The sequence below is a fragment of the Myotis lucifugus genome, unplaced genomic scaffold, assembly GCF_000147115.1.
Source record: "Myotis lucifugus unplaced genomic scaffold, Myoluc2.0 scaffold_682, whole genome shotgun sequence".
NCBI lineage: Eukaryota > Metazoa > Chordata > Mammalia > Chiroptera > Vespertilionidae > Myotis > Myotis lucifugus.
In genome coordinates, this window is record NW_005871730.1 from 224602 (window position 1) to 241431 (window position 16830).

The window sequence follows — 16830 nt, forward strand, 5'->3', positions numbered from 1 at the left end:
CCTTGCCCAGCTTGGCTCTTGGGGCAGGTCTGACCCTGGAGACTGTGGGCCCCAGGCTCCCTGCCTGGCCACCATCATGTACCATGTTCGGCCAATGTCGCTCTGGTGGGAGCCTGGGGCGGAGGCGGGGGAATCTCCTCCTCTCGCTGCTCCGGCTGCGTCTCCAGTCACTGTTGCCTCTCTCTGTAGCTGGAGCAGCCTGACCCTGGCCTTGGGTGCTGGTAACACCCTCTCCTCCTTCTCTCCCTCCAGCGTGAAGCAGAACCACCTGTTGCCAGCACTGCAACAGGGTCCCCAGCACCCAGTGTCCTGTCCAGGCTGCCTGAAGGCTCCCTCTGGCCACAGAAGCTGGACGTGCCTGGAGGTGGACGACTCCAGAGCACTGGACAATGAAGATGTAGTTGGAGGAGGAGCGGCCAGCTTCCCCTCCTCCGGGGTGGGGTGTGGCGCACCTGAGGCGTATCTGCAGTCTCCCCGAGGCCCCCAGTGCTGTATTGGCTCCTGCCCGGCCCCAGCCCCCTCCTGGGGTGCCAGGGGTCACCTCCCATGCAAACTGTCCGGGAATCTCATCTCAGCATCTGAATCTGAGATCCTCCCAAGGAAGCCTCCTGTTCTCGTCTCACCACCCCCTGGTTGGCTTCTCAGGGGTCCCCTCACCCCTTCTCTCTTTCTGGGTCCCCAAAGCATCCGTGTCCAGGGCAGAGGGTGGGCCTCCCTCTGATTGTGGGGGTGCAGGCAGGGGGCAGGAAGGCAGAGCTGCAAAGGGGGTGCCTCAGGAGGCGTGAGCAGGCTGGGCGCTCACTGCATCGACCGGTCGAGTGTTGGAAACTTCGGCCCGCGCCCTAGATTGCTGGTGCGGCCCCCCCGCCCCCCTGCCCCAGGCCTGGGACAATGGAGCCGGTCGGTTACATAAAGCGCTCCTTACATAACCAGCGTGAAGATACATGAAAAGCCGGGCAAGTCAAAACAACTGCAGCCGGGCGGGCGGGCGGGCGGGCGGGCTCCGTGGACAAACACCGGAGAGTGGTGAGTAACCGTCGGAAAGCCCCAGCCTCGGGCAGGAAAGGGACTCTGGGTGGGGCCGCCTGGAAGAGAAAGTGGTTGGACAGAGAGACACAGAGGCCACCGCCGGCTCCCAGGGCCGGGCTGGGCACAGCCATGCGGCGCTGCTGGCCTTAGGGTTCGGAGCCACCAGGTTCCAAGTCCCCCTGCACCCCAGCCCTGCTCCTCTCGCCCCGCAGCCCCGCGGCCCAGGGTGTCCCTCTTCACACGGCTCACAGGCCACACACGCCTGGGGTGTCTCCTCCCCTTGGCTGCAAAGCTCCTCTTTAGGTGCCCAGGTCCTGCCCCTTCATCCTTTCCTCCTCCAACAGGAGCGCTGGTCTCCTACCCCAACTTCTGCTTTTGTGACTGTCCTTGTCTTTATAGATCTTAGCTTTGAACACTTATTGCTCTTTATACCCTTTGGTTTAGCTTTCACTTCATACACGAGACTTCAAATGTGTGTTTACAGACACACAGGTGTGGCAGATCCCTCCCAGTAGATGGTGGCGATGTGAATCCGAAGTCGTGTTCAACCTCCTCCGTCTCTCCCGCAGGACCCACAGCAAGTGCCCCAGAAAGCCAGGCTGATGCTATCTCTCACCAGCTGGCCTCTAGCTGTCTGGACTCGGGAGCTGGGAACATTCTGATCATTTTTGAGTGAATCTTTCCCTAGTCACACTGTTGCTAGTTGCCGTCCCAAACTTAAGGACTGGATGGATGTGGGATTCCCTGCTATCAGAGCTTGCTATCAGAACTTTCTCTGCCTGAGCTCAGGAACCAAAAAGGTTGAGACGCAGGGGATAGCGGCCTTCCGGATGCACATGGCGCCCCGTGACGGGGCCAGCACGCGTCGTCCTGAGACTCCACGGCGGCCACTCTGTCCCGACTGCAGCCCAGAAGCAAATCAACACACTGTTATCACTGCTTCAAGGGCAGTGTCCACACAGAAATACGCACAGATTTTGACTTGAATTCTGGATCTGGGATTTAATTCTCTACGCAGCACTTTTCTCACCTGTAAAATTACAAAAATTGTATCTATTTTTTAAGGTTCTTCTACAGAATAAAAATAATATATGTGGAGTGACTGGTATCTATAGTAGGCCCTGGATGAATTGTTATTTCCATCAATATTGGTAATCAACTCATTCACACCCAGGTGTCTTGCTGCAGGCCTGGTCCCTGCCCCTGTCTGTGCTGGCCCCTCACTTCACACCTGGACTGTGGCACCTCGAAATAGTCCAGGATGATCTCAACAAGATCCTAGTTCAGTCACATCTGCAAAGACCCTACTTCCAAATAAGGTCACATGCACAGGTTCCGGGATCAGGACATGGACATATATTTGGGAGCCATCATTCAACTCACTCCAGTTGCCCCGGGAAGGTCCCCTAGTCGTCAGTTCTGCTGTGAGCACAGTGGGGCTGGAGGTGCCCGGGCTCATGGGAGCCAGCACAGTTCAGGCAGAGCGGGAGGCCTGGGGCGTGGTCTCCCTTGCACAGCAGCAGTGCAGCCCTCAGAACCCCATCCCCCACACACACCAACACTTTGAGCTCCTTCCTCCACCCCAACTCCCTCCCTCTGCTCCCTCCCAGGCCACCTCTGCAGCTTATCTCGGGAGAGTCTCATAGCATTTCCCCCTTGGCATGCAGAGCCTCACACAGATCATCATCTCATCCCCCAACTTCTTTGGGCGGAAGCTGAGCCACCTCCCTGGCCCTGGTACCCAGGGTGGGAGAGCAGGGGGTACCTACGCCAGCTGTGAATCTACAAGGCAGTGACAATGGAGTGGGGGGCAGAAAAGAGGGAATTGAAAGGGGATGAGGTGGGCCCAGGATGTCCCTGGAAACCTTAGGGTTTAATCCAGGTGGTACCCCGGCATCAGCCCACAGCATCCTCAGGCCCCTCAGTCACCCCACGCCCACACCCACGCCCATGCCCATGCAGACCCTGACACTGGAGGCTCTGAGCCCATCTCTCCCCCTTACCACTCACTGGGACCCCAGAGAACACTGGGCCAGCCCCACATTACTGAGGAGAGGAGGAGCTTGCTTTGTTTAGTTCTCTGTTCCTCAACCTTCTGGCCCTTTAAACACAGTTCCTCATGTTGTGACCCAACCATAAAATTATTTTCGTTGCTACTTCATAACTGTAATGTTGCTACTGTTATGAATCGTAATGTAAATATCTGATATGCAGGATGGTCTTAGGCGACCCCTGTGAAAGGGTCGTTCGACCGCCAAAGGGGTCGCAACCCACAGGTTGAGAACCGCTGCATGGGAGCTGCCCTGGTGTTGTTCTTCCTGCCTTCACCTGAATGGCGCTCCCTGGAGGGGGGGGGGTGGGGGGCTGGGAGCTGGGTGCCTCCCCGCTTCACCCTATCCCCTCCACCCCCCACCTTGCCCCTGTGGCTGTCCTGGGAAGGCAGATGCATAAAAATAGCTCCATCTTGCTAAGCCACAGGCCTCTTTTCTGGGAAGCGGGGTGGCAGGGGGGTGGGGGGGGGACCCTTTTAGGGCTTCCTGAGACACAGCCTGGCTGTCTGTGCTGGTCACGCCCCTCCCTCAGCTGCTGCTGCGTGTCCCTGAGGCCGCTGCCCGCCTGACCCCTCTCTGGGGACCTCACGCGTCCCTTTTTTAGAGCAGTATTTTTACCCAGGGTGGTGCCAAGGGTCACCCAGCCCTGCTCACCAAGAGGGCCTGCAGGAGCAGCCTGGGGCAGTGGGCAGGGGCCTCCCCCCCACCCCCACCCCACAGGGGCCTCTCAGCCCATCTTCCTTCTATGGCTGGAAGGGAGTCTGGGTATTTTTATCCTAAGTGAGTGACCAGGCAAGGGCTCTTCTCTGGGGACCCAAAATGACTCAGAATGAAAAATGGGGGCGCTCACAGGAGCTCCGGGCCAGCGGAGCACACTGGCCACCGTGACTTCCAGTTCCTGTCTGCCCACAGTGGAGGGACGCGGGACCCAGGATGCTCCCCCACCAGGAGAATGAGAAGGACCCTCCTGGAGTGATGGGCACCCCAGGGCGGGGTGGCCAGCAGACCCACTGGGGCTTGAACGGCACTCCCACCATGACCCTGGTCCTGGGACGGAGGCTCCAAGGGCTCACGTGGCCCCTGATGTAACGTTTGGAGCTGAAGCTGTTCACCTCTTGGCGCTTTGGTCCCTGTTCCTGCCGTAACCTGCTCCTCTTGTCCCTGCCTCGCGCCCTTCCTGGTCTCTGATTCACCACAGGCTGGTTCTCTAATAAACACATGCAGTTATTACTTTGAACTTGTAATGGGGTGCGTTTACCCCATTTACCTTTAATGTGTCATTGACACCGACTGCGTGTAGCCTGTCATTTTACTATTCACTTTGTCCCCTCTGGATCTTGTCCCTCTGTTCTCTTTTCTTGCTTTCTTATTTCAATGTTTTGTAGCATTCCCTTGTAACTTACCGATTGGCTTTTTGGCTCTATCACTGGAGTTTTTCAGTGGTTGCTTTGTGATTATAATCGACTAACCCTAGCCTCTCACAGTCTCCTTAGAGGTCATATTTTGCACTTGAAGTAAAATGGAGAAGCCATAGGACCCGAGATTCCCTCCTCTCCTTCCTTTTAAAAAGATATTGTTGCCTGGCCGGTGTTGCTCAGTGGTTGAGCTTCGACCTATGAACCAGGAGGTCACTGTTTGATTCCCAGTCAGGGCACATGCCCATGTTTCGGGTTCCATCCCCAGTTGTGGGGCATACAGGAGGCAATTGATCAATGATTCTCTCTCATCATTAATGTTTCTATCTTTCTCTCTGAAATCAATTATATATATATAATTGTCCCAATGTCTTTCTGTCACCATGTTCGTTTTTAAAATTTTGTTGTTTTAAAAATTCTTGCACTTTTAAATTTTGTACCTGATTTCTTTTTAATTAATAGACTTTTTTAAAGAGTAGATTTAGGCCCCGACTGGGTGGCTCAGTTGGTTGAAGTGTCATCCCAGGCACCAAAAATGTTGCGGATTCAACTCCCGATCAGGATTCCATCCCTCAGTTATAGAGTTTGGGCAAGCCCGGCATTTGCTCTGACTCTGGGAGGCAGTTATGGCGGAAACCGATGGCCATCCCCCTGACCTGCCTGTCCTCGATTCTTGCATGTTTGACTATAAATCACTTAGAGGCTAAGTAGACGCCCTCCATTCCTGCCCACGTCTTCCCACACAGTGGGGGCTTCGGGAAGATGGGTCATGTCGACATGGCATCATGCACTGCCTGGCACCGTAGGGTTCCCGTGGGGCTGGACCCGCGACCGGCCCGGGAGCACCAAGCTCCAGCCAGCTGCCTGTGTTTGTCATCCTGGACACAACAGATGCTAAGGGTGTTGATGGGGACTCAGAAGCTGAGCTCCAGACAGTGCTAAGATGTGGCTCCTGGGATATAACTTGTAACACGGAACCCTGCGAGCTGTGTGAGTACCATTCCTCAGTGGGGGGAGGAAATGGACAGCAAAAGGCTGAAAGAGCAGCAGGAAGGCCTAGGCCACAGATCTGACATGCGTTTGCAGTGAGCTGGGGAGGAGGGAGGCTCAGGCGTGGCCCTGGCTGTGGCCGTGGCCGTGGCCGTGGCCCAGCTGGATGTCACCAGAGGACTGTCCTGCCGCTCAGGAGGGTGGTGTGTGCAGGGCTGGCTGGGTTCTTCCCTGACCAGCGGGCACGTTCTAGAAATGGGTGGCACGAGTGTGGTGTCTGTGGGAAACCTCTGAGGCTGGGGGCCTTGATGTGGGCACAGGTCGCGCTTTCCTCCCGGCAGAGCGACCAGCTGCCAGCACAATGGGAGGAAAACTTGTTTCCTTCACTTTCTTAGGGAGAAACTAAGGTTCTGAACAGAACGGGGCAAGAGAGCCCTCAGTTCTGTCTCCTAAAATCCACAGGTGACCGTGTCATCAGGAGGAGGTGGGACTCCTGCATCTCGGGCCCGGCTTTGCCAGGAAGCAGCCACGTGACGGTGAGCTGCCCCACCTACCCAGCCTCAGTTCCCTCATCTGTCAGTCCAAGGAGCTGCATGTTCGGGGCCTGACATGGCTGGTGCTGCTTCACTCCTGACGTTACGGGCCTGCAGCGCTTAAACACTTTTATTTTTTTTGTTAATCCTCACCCGAGGATGTTTTTCCATTGATTTTTTAGAGAGAGTGGAAGAGAGAGGGAAAGACAGAAACACATCAGTTGGTTGCCTCCTGCAAACTCCCCGACCAGGGCGCAGGCCAGAGAAGGTCCTGCAACCATGATATGTGCTCTTGACTGGAATCGAACCCAGGACCCTGTGGTCCACAGGCCAATGCTCTATCCACGGAGTCCAGCCGGCCAGGGCAAGCTTAAACACCGTTAGCAATGAATTGCTCACATTTAAAAACCTCACCTAAGAACCCAGCATTCCTGAGGCCAGTCTGCACATCTGTCCTCCAGGTCACCGGCGTCCCCACCACTGTGCCACCCTCGTTGCGTCTGTTCCTGCCAGGGCCCTGCAGTCACTGACCTTTTCACAACGTGTTCACGTGTCCCCACCGCTCTGTCTGAACGGTGACCTGTGCTCACGGTCTGGACCGGGCTGATGCTGAGCTGAATCAGGACCTGAAAACCCAGCCATGCCACATGGTCCTCCATGAGCACAGCCTCCGGGTGGTCAGGGTGCGGTGACACGCTGTCCACCAGCTTGGACGTAGGCACCAGGGGTCAGTGCTGCTGTGAGCCAGGTATCCCCAGAGCACAGGGTCGCCCCGATCGCCCTCTCTCTTGGATCCAGCTGCTCCCAAATAACGTCCACTTAAAATGGGCTGGTCACCCTCAGGGTCCCAGGGAGCTGGGTGGGTGCCCACCCCCAACAGCCTCCTCTGACTCAGCCAGCCTGACTCCTGAAGGCCCCTGGGTGACCTGACCTGATTTACGGAACGTTGCAGCAGGGGTTGAGCCCACAGGGTGTGTTCCTCACTCTGAGCCTCGCAGCTCACGGTGCTGGGGTTGTCCCTGGAACAGGGCAGGGGAGCCTTGGCCCTTTCTCTGGGATCTTGAGCTCATCTCCCTGCCCATGTTCTTGCCTGGGGTGGATTCGATTAAACCAAATCCCGGCAGTGGAACCGGATGGAGATGGAGCCGCTGGAATGAACCACTGGTCACACTTCGCCTCAGCCCGGCTGCTTTCAGAGCCGCGTGCCGCAGGCTACAAGGAGCCCGGTGACTTACGGGCTCTGAGGTCACACTCGGTGGAACCCACCAGTCAGCATTCTTGGAGTGTTTGGATGTTTCCAAAGACCGACCATGTGAGGACTCCGCTCTGTGATCTGAAAGGACACCTGGAAAGGGGGCCCTTGGGGGGAAGGTGTGATTCCTGGCGTTCCCAGGACACCGGTTTTGAGTTCTGAGAAGTGACGCCGGGCTGCTCTCTCGAGGTCTCTGCAGCTGTGGGAATGCCCTTCGTGGGAGTTCACGCACATCCGGGCGAGAAATCGGAAGAGAACCCAGGACTTCAGGGGAGACAAGAGGCGGTGCCGGGGCGCCTTGTGGTGACACTCCGTCACCCTGCGGTTTCCCGTGGCAGTTGGTTTGGATGGGGTGTCAGAGGGCTTTAGTCCCCAGCTCTCTGCTGGTGGGTAATTGCTGGACATGCAGCCGGGCGTTTCTGTCCTGTTAGGGACGAGGCCCCAGGCTCCAAGGCCACCCCAGCAGCTCCCAGGAAGACCGTGGCTGTGGAAGAACATGAGGGTGACAGTGGTGGGCAGAGGGTCAGTCCTGGGGACCAAGGGTACCTCACGGGTGTGTCTCGGCCAAGCCCGCACTCTCTCCTGCACTCCAGGTTGAGAAAAAGTTGGCTAATGGAACAGTCTGGAGGCAGTAGATTGTCGGGACATGGGGTGTGTCCTTAGAAAAAGGAATTTACTCAGAAACATGGGCCTTAGGCATGGAGCAGGGAGCAGTTCTACCCAGTCCCTGTTGCCACGGGGAGCGTTTCGCCATCACCTCGTTCACCCGAGGCACTAGGGCTGTAGTGGATGACGGGATGCTGGGTGTGGGGTGGGCACAGTCATCAGGGCACGACCCTGGCCCCACACTTGCCGCAGGCACACGGGCCTCCTCCACCCCAGCACCTAAGGTCCTCCTGGCTACAGATGACTGGAGTGCGGTTCACCAGGAATGCCCCAAACACTGCCTGACCGAGGGCCGGCTCCGGGCGGCTTTCGTCATCCGGCTCCCGTAAATCGTGATGCTGACACCACGAAGCAGAGTGGTGGTTTGTCAAAGCAAATACGCGCGGACAGAACCAGCCTGGCTCACCGCCCAGGCTCAGCCCAGAGTCCCTGGGATGCCTGACCACCCGAGTGCACAGAGGCCAGACAGCTTGTCAGACTGCGGGCTGCTCACCGGCCAGCCTCTCTGTGGTGCGGAGCCCCGAGGGCCAGGGGAGGGGCCACGTCTGCAAGGGTACAGCGGGGACTCAGCGATGCAGTTGGGTTCGCTCAGAATGGCCATGCCGCCTCCTGACTCTCCTCTTCCTTTTTAAATTAATAGATTTAATTCTTTCAGAGCAGTTTTCCCTTTACAGATAATTTGATGGGAAAGCACAGATTCCCACATTCCCCTTCCCGGCCTCTCCAGTTCCCCCAGTGGCTTATGCCTTCACTGGTGTGCTGCGCTTGTTACAATTGTTGAGCGGATATTGATATATTGTTATTAACCGGAGTCCATAGTTTACATTGGAATTTACTTTCTGGGGTCTATATTCTCTGGGTTTTGACAAACGTATAATGAGACGTTTGACCCATTAATAATCATACAGAACAACTTCACCGCCCGAAGTTCCCCTGAGCCCCACCTGTTCATCCCTTCCCCAGCCCGAGCAGCCACTGAGCTCTTTGCTTTTTACTGTCTCCACCGTTGTGTCTTCTCCAGAATGTCACAGAGTGGGAATCACACGTATGTAGCTGGCCTGGTTCTTTGTACATGACACATGTATGAAATTCTGGAGCCAAGCGGGATGCAGCATCGCTCAGCTCCTTCATTGCTTCTCTTTTCTTCCTTGCACTTGAATCTGTACAAATCAGATCTTTTTTTCAGGCAGGACTAGGGTATGGAATGATTTTCTTCTCAGGATTCAAGGACGGTCAGGCTAGAGAGGCCTCAGTCTCCTAAGACAGATGAGAAAAGAATGAGAGGCCGCAACTTCCCTAGGGCCAGCAGCTTCTCCAGTGCCAGCAGTTTCTCCAGGGCCTGCAGCTTCTCCAGGGCCTGCAGCTTCTCCAGGGTTGGCAGCTTCTCCAGGGCCTACAGCTTCTCCAGGGCCTACAACTTCTCCAGGGTTGGCAGCTTCTCCAGGGTTGGCAGCTTCTCCAGGGCCAGCAGCTTCTCCAGGGCCTATAGCTTCTCCAGAGCCTGCAGCTTCTCCAGAGCCTGCAGCTTCTCCAGGGCCAGCAGCTTCTCCAGGGTTGGCAGCTTCTCCAGGGTTGGCAGCTTCTCCAGGGCCGACAGCTTCTCCAGGGCCTACAGCTTCTCCAGGGCCAGCAGCTTCTCCAGGGCCTACAGCTTTTCCAGGGTCTACAACTTCTCCAGGGCCTGCAGCTTCTCCGGGGCCTGAAGCTTCTCTAGGGCCAACAGCTTCTCCAGGGCCTGAAGCTTCTCCAGGGCCAGCAGCTTCTCCAGGGCTGGCAGCTTCTCCAGATGGATGGACATCCAAAGCCTTAGTCATCCAAGGCTGTGGTCAGGTTCCCCCCACCCCCATCCCCACCACCTGTGACCTTACACTCTAGCACTGGAGGGCCCTGCTAGGACACCTGCTGTGCCCATGTCCGTCGGTCATCTATCTTGTTCCTTATCAGTTGTCCTCTGGCCACATGTGTTCACAGTTGGCTGATTCCCTACCCATCTCACAGACCAGCACACAGAGGCGTGGTGACGTGACCGAGGTCACACGGCTAGGCAGACTTTTCAGCTGTGAAATCTAAAAGGTCCTGGGTCCGGGATGCCCCTGGATCACAAGTGACCACAGTGCAATGCTGGGACCCAGGCTTTGCTGAAGCCCCTGCAGAGCACACAGTGGTGTCCTGGCATGCAGTGGGGTCTTCTGAGCCCCAGGGACTGAGCAGCATGGGCCAGGGCTCATATCTGCCACCCCTCACCCCCCCAGCAGGCACACCGTGGAGCAGGGTGGCTCCCAAGACACGCCAGGCTCCTGCCTCAGCCAGCAGCAGGTTACTGAAGATCTGCACTCATTCCCATGTGAGGGTTTCCCTACAAGGATCCCCCAGGTCAGGGATTCCTCCATTGAGTTCTGTCTTCTGCAATGAGGAATCTCCTACCCCACCCCCCAATACCTGCGAGGGGTTCCCGCTGCCCAGTGCCCACACGTGGAATTCCCCAAGTAAAACCCTGGGAGGAGCCACTGCCACGTGGATGCTTGGAGTCCTGGTGCCTGACGTTTTGACCTTGTGCAGTTGTGTGACCTTGACAAGTGATTTAAGGCCTGGGAGGGGGTGAGGGAGACCCTTCTTGTTCAGTCAGGGAGAGGGTAAGTGGCTGGCTTGCGTCCAGGGCACAGTGATGTGCTCTGGAGCTGGTCCCTGTGACCTGGGTGAGCCCAGATGCCCGTCGGGCTGAGTGAAGCGTCCTTGTGCCCACACCCTGGACAGCGTCCACCCCAGGCCACGGTCTGATGCCTCCTCCCACTGGCTGAGAGGCCCCGGGAATGGACCGTGGAGGACAGGATCCACAGGGAAATGCCATGAGTACCCGTGTCTGGTGGCAGAGCTGCTGTGGCTCGGACCTCCGAGAGCCTGGGAGGTTTGACTCTTCTTCCCTGGGCGCTCAGAGAGCTGGGAGCATGGGCACCTCTCACACCGCCACTCTGTCCTGGGCTGAGCGGCCACGCTCAGGTCTGGCCCTGTAGGTTGTGTGCCCCTCAAAGGGAGACTGGGCAGGCAGGCCCCTGGCTGTGTCCCCTCCTGCATGGAGCTGTTTGGCTTCCCGGTAAAAGGGCATTGCCACCATCCCACCCCGGGGACGCTCAACACCATGGGCTGTCCTGGGTGGCCCCACGGTTCCACCTTACAGGAGGGTTATGGAAGGTGGTGGTGGGGTTGGGGGTCTCCTGGCTGGCGAGGCCACAGGCTCCGCCCACCTCAGGGCAAGGCCAGGTGCAGACCCTGCCCCAAAGCCGGCCAGCCCTGGCAGGCCCACCCCAGGAAAGGGCCGGCACTGCCCCTGCTCTCTGCACCCATTTCAGAGTGTTCCCCACGGGGCCTGGTCCCTGGGAGGGTCCTCGGGTCCTGAGAGCCGGTGGGTGACCTGAAGTCCTAGTGACTGAAAGCGACTTGGAGGGCATGAATGGTCTGGGTTTGAAAGAGACAAGGAGGCCAGGGTTCTTCGTTCGGCTTTGCACGATTTCTGTTTAGGGCCCTGGGACAGTGTCCATGACCCTCCCAGGACACCCATGTCTCTGGTGTAGAATGTGCCTGAGAAAGGTGTGTGTCATGGCAGCAGGGAAGTGTCATGTCCGTTCTCTCTGGTTTATGCCATCCCCCCGTCTGTCTCCAGCCCCCGGGAGCCCCTTTCCTTCCAGCCATGGCCCAGGTCCCCAACAGGGGATTCCCCACGTGGGGCCTAGTCTACGCTCAGGTTCCGGGAGGGGAGGGGGGCAAAGGGGCAGCCTGTCCAGAGGGCTGCTGGGTCACGTGGGGCAGCAGTGTGTTTGCCAGGTTGGGGTGCACGTGGTGTTGTAAATGTTTCCCTCCACGTCCCGCGTGGTTCAGGGTTCAGGATCTGGAAGAGGAGCCGCACACAAATGAAAGAGAAGAGACAAGAGATAGTTTGGAAATATTGGGGTGCCGGGGTCCAGGCCCAGCAGGCCAGGGGTTCCCAAAGGTGTGGACGGAGTCGGCGAAGAATGATTTACACGGAGACAGTGTTCAGAGCTCTCTAGCTCTCTTTAGTCTCCGCGGATCTTCCTGTGCCTGGCTGAGGCCACAGAGAAAGATCCACGAGGCAAGCTGAGCCTTTATTTTATAGTCAGAGGTAAACAAGGTAGTGGTCACCATAGTTACACAGTTCTTGTGAGTTTCACTTGTTTTGGCCACTTCCTGCACTTCCCTCAGCCCATTAGCTTCCCAGATAAGATCCGGGAGCGTTATAAGGTCAAGCCTAATTATGCTAAGAGGACTGTGCCCTCTAAGCTGGGACTTGTTTGTGACTTTGCCAACAGGTCAGTCCGAGGCTTAACCCTGTATCGGCTCCCCACACGTGGTTAGAGCTGCAGACCTCAGGGGCACTGGAAGCACCCACCCGGTGGTTTATGAGGGACTTTCTTTAACGCCAGGATCCTGCTGTTGCCATCACAGGGACCCTTGCTTTGGCACTCACAGCACAGGGGCTCAGAGTCAGCCACGGACCCCAAATCCCACAAGGAGCCCCCACAGCTCCCCTCTGATCGGTAGAGGATGCACAGAGCTGGGCAAGGCCCAACAGCAGCCCAGACCTCACACTGAGGGGGGCCAGGTCCACCCTGGCCTGGGGGTGGCAGAGCCCGAGCTCTGGGACAAGGCTCCTGAAATAACTGAGCTCCCACGGAGGGGGCACTGGCTCCATGGCTTCCGGGCCCTTCCCTCTTCTGCAATCAGGGCTGCCACTCAGGGCTGGGGGGTGGGGGGCTCCAGGCCATCACCCTCAGACCAGCAACATCTGCGGCTGCGGTGCTGAGAGCCCTTGAGATTAATCGCCTGCCTTTTCCCATTCGAATCTGCCTTGATTACAGACACGTTCCTTCTCCAGGGAGTGGAGGTGATTTTTAAGTGGAAAGGGAAGCTCGCTTGGTAAATTGCTGAAGCTGGTGGGCGCCATGTGGGTCTTTAGTGCGAGGGTGGGGGTGGGGGTGGGGGTGGGGGTGCACTCCAGGGCCAAAGTCAGCCCCCACCAAGCTCTACATGCTCAGGGAAAGCGCTTCCTTCCTAGGCTGGTGTGCAAACAGCCTGCCCAAGGCTGAGCTGAGCTGAGTGGGGGAGTGACCCTTCCCACCTGTGGATGGCTGTGGCGGGGGTGGGGTGGGAGGGTGGGGGGCGAGGGTGGGGGGTCGAGGCAGGTGGCAGGCGATTGGAACCAGGGCTGATGACCAGGCTGGAGCAATCAGGCCGCGTTTGACCATTTAAGGAGCCGCAGGCAGGCGGCCTGGAAAGGCCTGAATTAGAAAGGCATCCAGCCCTGCGGGGGAGATAGGGAAGCTGCTTGGGGCCCCGCTCCCAGGAGTGTGTTATCAGCGCCCTGAAGGCTGTGGCTCCACCTGGGCTGTTGACCCATAGAAAGCCCCCCTGGCTCTGCTGCAGTCCAGGCTCTGCTGCCCAGTGGCTAACGGGAGAGCAGGCTTTGTGTCACTCAGCAGGATGGGAGGCTTCCCTCTTTGTAAAAGCAGGTGCTGCTGACCTAAGGCACCACGTGAACGCTCAGCAGGGCCTCCTCGTTTCCTTGTCACTACGACTTGTTCCCCAGTGATACATGTGGGGAAACTGAGTCTGAGGGGTGAGGGCTGTGCCAGGGTCTCAGCTGGTGGTCACCCGGCGGAGCTTCTGGGTTAGCTGGGCCCATTATGGGGAGGGAGGGGGCACCTCCATGGGGGTGGGACCCTTCCCACCCGGCCCTGTCTCTCCCCACAATCCCTGCAGCATCCCATGACTTTCCTGTCTCTGAGTCATCTGTCCCCACCTCCTTCCACTTCTCTGCCCCTTAACTCCTGGTGGTCCCCATCGCCTGGCCCACTTGGCTTTTCTTGTTCTCCCACCTACCTGGGCAGCACGGCTATGCAAAGGCAGCCACCAAGCAGCCCATAGGAAGAATGGCTTGTCACTGCCCCACAGCAGGACCCACAGGTCACCCAGGGCATCACAGACACGGATGCCCATCTGACAGCCGACTCCATGTAAGCGCAGCAGTAAAGACGCTGGCCTTGCATTTTGTAGACCTTCGCTTGTTTATTTCATCTTTCTAGTTGTTTCTTTCTATTTTATTCTGTAAAAGTATCAGTCTGCAATGGATTGATAAGGCACAAGGGTCCTCCCCGCATGGCTCAGAAAGTCCCATGCACCAGGCCTTTGCCCGAGTTCCTCTGAGTCCCACACCCATATAACGCTGGAGGGACGCAAGAGCCCGGCCCAAGAGGCCTTGCTGCCCTGGCCGGGCCCTCTGGCCTCCCCCTGCCCACCCAGGCCTCAGAGAGACTGTCAAAGCACAGTGTGCTCTGCCTGGAAGGGACCATTGTCTTAAGAAGGCAACTACAATGATCAAGAACCAATAAATAAACTCAAGAAATGAACACTGGTTGATATGACCACCTGCCATCCCCAGGCGTGCTCCGCCAGGCACAGCAGCTCGCCTCCCCGGTCCCTGACACGGGCGCTGCCCACTTGAATGTTTTAGATGCTCTGCTCATCACCAGAGACTTCATATACGGATGTGCAATAGTCGGACATGGGACAGTATACAGCAGTGAAAAGGAATAACCTATAGTTACATGTGACAATGTGGGTTATCTTAGAAACACAATATTGGATGAAAAAGAACTAATTGCAGGAGACTTCATGCCACATGCTTCAACTTGTCAAAATCAAGCAAAACAGAACACTATTGTTTACTAGCAGTGGTTCTCAACCTTCTGGCCCTTTAAATACAGTTCTTGCCCTAACCGGTTTGGCTCAGTGGATAGAGCGTCGGCCTGCGGACTGAAGGGTCCCAGGTTCGATTCCGGTCAAGGGCATGTACCTTGGTTGTGGGCACATCCCCAGTAGGAGATGTTCAAGAGGCAGCTGATCGATGTTTCTCTCCCATCGATGTTTCTAATTCTCTATCCCTCTCCCTTCCTCTCTGTAAAAAATCAATAAAATATATTTAAAAAAATAAAAAATAAATACAGTTCTTCATGTTGTGACCCAACCATAAAATTATTTTCATTGCTACTTCATAACTGTAATGTTGCTACTGTTATGAATTGTAATGTAAATATCTGATATGCAGGATGGTCTTAGGCGACCCCTGTGAAAGGGTCGTTCGACCGCCAAAGGGGTCTCGACCCACAGGTTGAGAACCGCTGGTTTATAGATTCATATACAAGAGGGGGAAAGTGAGGGCATCAGCTTCAGGATAGAGGTTGCCTCTGGGGAGACTGGAGGGAGGTCTGGGAAGGGAGCGAGGGGGTGGGAGGATGTGTTCCAGCTTAGGGGTGCCTGGGCGCCCAGCCTCGATGCGGAGGGTGGTCTGCTCTCCCAGTAACTGACAATGACGGACAGGGTCTCCCGCTTGCACGGCCTCCAGGGCTGGCCTCCAGGGCTGGCCACCCAAAGGAGCCTGAATCAAGATCCACACACGAAGCCAGCCGGCCCATGTGGCAGGGTTTCTCTGCCCAGAGCCCCGCTGGCCGCGGGAACCAGCATCAGAGGACACGGGCGCGGATTCCAGCAGGCAGGGAGCCACGTGCGCTCCGGAGGCAGAGCTGGGGATTAGCAGGCTGAGTCACCGCCCGCGGGGGTGGAGGTGACAGGAAAGGGTGACAGGTGAGGCGCGCGGTCCGGGGCGTGTGCAGTGAAGGGGAATGTGCTGGGATTAGAGGGTCCTGGAGGACGGAAGCGTTGGCTGTGTGGCTCCGGCAGCCGCTCCAGCAGAAGGTGCTGGAAAATAAGCAGAGGCATGATGTCACATTAGGAGGGTGCAGGGCCCATCCCGGGCTGAGGGTCTGACAGTGAGGGTGCAGGGCCCATCCCGGGCTGAGGGTCTGACAATGAGGGTGAGGGGACCCATCCCGGGCCGAGGTTCTGACAGTGAGGGTGCAGGGCCCATCCCGGGCCGAGGTTCTGACAGTGAGGGTGCAGGGCCCATCCCGGGCTGAGGGTCTGACAGTGAGGGTGCAGGGCCCATCCCGGGCTGAGGGTCTGACAGTGAGGGTGCAGGGCCCATCCCGGGCTGAGGGTCTGACAGTGAGGGTGCAGGGCCCATTCCGGGCCGAGGTTCTGACAGTGAGGGTGAAGGGCCCATCCCGGGCTGAAGTTGACAGTGAGGGGTAGGGCCCATCCCGGGCTGAGGGTCTGACAGTGAGGGTGAGGGGGCCCATCCTGGGCCGAGGGTCTGACACTGAGGGTGCAGAGGGTGGGCTGGCACAGAGGATTTTGCCCAGGTCCTTAGTGCAGGGGCGGGTCCTGGACACCCCTTCCCTCTGCAGGTATCGGGCAGAACCAGGGATGTTTACGACGGCCCCACGCTGACTGCTCTGTGGGGACAGCTGCTGCACAGTGGCTGACTCTCCCCCATGAGGAGATGGGGACACGGACAAGGGGGCCCAGCAGGAGCACCAGGTCCCACGGAGTCAGTCCCAAGGAAGACAATGCCGGCCCCTCTGCAGGGGCCTCTGGGCTGTAGCTCACACCTCCGCGTCCACGGGGGCTGGGATCCGACTGTCTACATTCCTGACACATCAGTGAGGGGAAGCTGCCCCGTGGCAGGGGGGCGGGATTGCCAGGCCTCCTGGTTGTGCGTATGCAGTGTTTTGAAATGTAGATTTTATTATGTCCAGGGTGGTGAGACCGGCCGACCAGGAGGCAATGCCCCTGCAGGAGCTGGTTTCTCACAGGTCTCAGGAGGAGGGGCCACCACACCGGGCCTCGTGGGGAAGGGCCTGGGCCAGGCAGGAGGGGAAGGGTAACGTGGTCAGGAGCCTTCACCGTGGCTTCTAGGGGCAGGGCCAGCAGGCTCAGGACTGGCTGGTCTGCCAGGCACCAGGCTGTCAGGCACCTGGCCCTGG